Consider the following 4,191-nt stretch of genomic DNA (forward strand, 5'->3'; position numbering starts at 1 on the left):
CTTACCATGAAACATAGAAATGAGATGCGATAACGCGTTTTAAGAAGTATTAGAACACTATCGCTATGATGCCTAGACATCTGCAGACGCTATTTCCTAGCAAGGAAGTGTCGCATTTACATTCATTTGAAGTGTAGACGAGGAATATATAACACTTCGCAAATCATATTATATCTTACCATGAAACATAGAAATGAGATGCGATATCGCGTTTTAAGAAGCATTAGAACACTATTGCTGCGATAGGTAGACATCTGCAATCGTTATTTCCTTGCAAGGAAGTGTCGCATTTACTTTCATTTGAATCGTAGACGAGGAATGCATAACACTTCGCAAGGATTATTATATCGTATCATGAAACATAGATATGAGATGCAATATCTCGTTTTAAGAAGCATTTGAACTCTATTGCTTCGATACGTAGACATCTGCAAACGCTATTTCTTTGCAAGGAAGTTTCGCATTTACTTTCATTTGAATCGTAGATGAGAAATGCATAACACTTCGCAAGGATTATTATATCTTATCATGAAACATAGAAATGAGATGCAATATCTCGTTTTAAGAAGCATTTGAACTCTATTGCTTCGATACGTAGACATCTGCAAACGCTATTTCCTTGCAAGGAAGTGTCGCATTTACATTCATTTGAAGTGTAGAGGAGGAATACATAACACTTCGCAAATCATAATACATCTTACCATGAAACATAGAAATGAGATGCGATATCGCGTTTTAAGAAGCATTAGAACTCTATTGCTACGATACCCACACATCTGCAGACGCTATTTCCTAGCAAGGAAGTGTCGCATTTACATTCATTTGAAGTGTAGACGAGGAATACATGACACTTCGCAAATCATATTATATCTTACCATGAAACATAGAAATGAGATGCGATATCGCGTTTTAAGAAGCATTAGAAAGCTATTGCTACGATACGTAGACATCAGCAAACGCTATTTCCTAGCGAGGACGTGTCGCATTCACATTCCTTTGAAGTGTAGACGAGGAATACATGACACTTCGCAAATCATATTATATCTTACCATGAAACATAGAAATGAGATGCGATATCGCGTTTTAAGAAGCATTAGAAAGCTATTGCTACGATACGTAGACATCTGCAAACGCTATTTCCTGGCAAGGAAGTGTCGCATTTACATTCATTTGAAGTGTAGAGGAGGAATACATGGCACTTCGCAAATCATATTATATCTTACCATGAAACATAGAAATGAGATGCGATATCGCGTTTTATGAATCATATGAACTCTATTGCTACGATACGTAGACATCTGCAAACGCTATTTCTTTGCAAGGAAGTTTCGCATTTACTTTCATTTGAATCGTAGATGAGAAATGCATAACACTTCGCAAGGATTATTATATCTTATCATGATACATATATATGAGATGCAATATCTCGTTTTAAGAAGCATTAGAACTCTATTGCTACGATACCTAGACATCTGCAGACGGTATTTCCTAGCAAGGAAGTGTCGCATTTACATTCATTTGAAGTGTAGACGAGGAATACATGACACTTCGCAAATCATATTATATCTTACCATGAAACATTGAAATGAGATGCGATATCGCGATTTAAGAAGCATTTGAACTCTATTGCTTCGATACGTAGACATCTGCAAACGCTATTTCCTTGCAAGGAAGTGTCGCATTTACATTCATTTGACGTGTAGACGAGGAATACATAACACTTCGCAAATCATATTATATCTTACCATGAAACATAGAAATAAGATGCGATATCGCGTTTTAAGAAACATTAGAAATCTATTGCTACGATACGTAGACATCTGCAAACACTATTTCCTAGCGAGGAAGTATCGCATTCACATTCATTTGATGTGTAGACGAGGAATACGTAACACTTCGCAAATCATATTATATCTTACCATGAAACATAGAAATGAGATGCGATATCGCGTTTCAAGAATCATATGAACTCTATTGCTACGATACGTAGACATCTGCACACGCTATTTCCTAGCAAGGAAGTGTCGCATTTACATTCACTTGAAGTGTAGACGAGGAATACATGACACTTCGCAAATCATATTATATCTTACCATGAAACATAGAAATGAGATGCGATATCGCGTTTTAAGAAGCATTAGAACTCTATTGCTACGATAGGTAGACATCTGCAAACGCTATTTCCTTGCAAGGAAGTGTCCCAATTACATTCATTTGAAATGTAGACGAGGAATACATGACGCGTCGCAAATCATGTTATATCTTACCATGAAACATAGAAATGAGATGCGATATCGCGTTTTAAGAAGCATTAGAAATCTATTGCTACGATATGTAGACATCTGCAAACGCTATTTCCTAGCGAGGAAGTGTCGCATTCACATTCATTTGAAGTGTAGACGAGGAAGATATAACACTTCGCAAATCATGTTATATCTTACCATGAAACATAGAAATGAGATCCGATATAGCGTTTTAAGAATCATATGAACTCTATTGCTACGATACGTAGACATCTGCAAACGCCATTTCCTTGCATGGAAGTGTCGCATTTGAATTCATTTGAATCGTAGACGAGGAATGCATAACACTTCGCAATGAATATTATATCTTACCATGAAACATAGGAATGAGATGCGATATCGCGTTTTAAGAATCATATGAACTCTATTGCTACGATACGTAGACATCTGCAAACGCTATTTCCTTGCAAGAATGTTTCGCATTTACTTTCACTAGAATCGTAGACGAGAAATGCATAACACTTCGCAAGGATTATTATATCTTATCATGAAACATAGATATGAGATGCAATATCTCGTTTTAAGAAGCATTTGAACTCTATTGCTTCGATACATAGACATCTGCAAACGCTATTTCCTTGCTAGGAAGTGTCGCATTTACATTCATTTGAAGTGTAGACGAGGAATACATGACACTTCGCAAATCATATTATATCTTACCATGAAACATAGAAATGAGATGCGATATCGCGTTTTAAGAAGCATTAGAACTCTATTGCTACGATAGGTAGACATCTGCAAACTCTATTTCCTAGCGAGGAAGTGTTGCATTCACATTCATTTGAAGTGTAGACGAGGAATACATAACCCATCGCAAATCATGTTATATCTTACCATGAAACATAGAAATGAGATGCGATATCGCGTTTTAAGAATCATATGAACTCTATTGCTACGATACGTAGACATCTGCGAACGCTATTTCCTTGCAAGGAAATTACGCATTTACTTTCATTTGAATCGTAGACGAGACATGCATAACGCTTCGCAAGGAATATTATATCTCATCATGAAACATAGATATGAGATGCAATATCTCGTTTTAAGAAGCATTTGAACTCTATTGCTTGGACACGTAGACATCTGCAAACGCTATTTCCTTGCAAGGAAATTACGCATTTACTTTCATTTGAATCGTAGACGAGACATGCATAACGCTTCGCAAGGAATATTATATCTCATCATGAAACATAGATATGAGATGCAATATCTCGTTTTAAGAAGCATTTGAACTCTATTGCTTGGACACGTAGACATCTGCAAACGCTATTTCCTTGCAAGGAAGTGTCGCATTTACATTCAATTGAATTGTAGACGAGGAATATATAACACTTCGCAAATCATATTATATCTTACCATGAAACATAGAAATGAGATGCGATCTCGCGTTTTAAGAAGCATTAGAACTCTATTGCTACGATAGGTAGACATCTGCAAACTCTATTTCCTAGCGAGGAAGTGTCGCATTCACATTCATTTGAAGTGTAGACGAGGAATACATAACACTTCGCAAATCATATTATATCTTACCATGAAACATAGAAATGAGATGCGATAACGCGTTTTAAGAAGTATTAGAACACTATCGCTATGATGCCTAGACATCTGCAGACGCTATTTCCTAGCAAGGAAGTGTCGCATTTACATTCATTTGAAGTGTAGACGAGGAATATATAACACTTCGCAAATCATATTATATCTTACCATGAAACATAGAAATGAGATGCGATATCGCGTTTTAAGAAGCATTAGAACACTATTGCTGCGATAGGTAGACATCTGCAATCGTTATTTCCTTGCAAGGAAGTGTCGCATTTACTTTCATTTGAATCGTAGACGAGGAATGCATAACATTTCGCAAATCATATTACATCTTACCATGAAACAT

The sequence above is a fragment of the Xylocopa sonorina genome, unplaced genomic scaffold, assembly GCF_050948175.1.
Source record: "Xylocopa sonorina isolate GNS202 unplaced genomic scaffold, iyXylSono1_principal scaffold0122, whole genome shotgun sequence".
Taxonomy (NCBI): domain Eukaryota; kingdom Metazoa; phylum Arthropoda; class Insecta; order Hymenoptera; family Apidae; genus Xylocopa; species Xylocopa sonorina.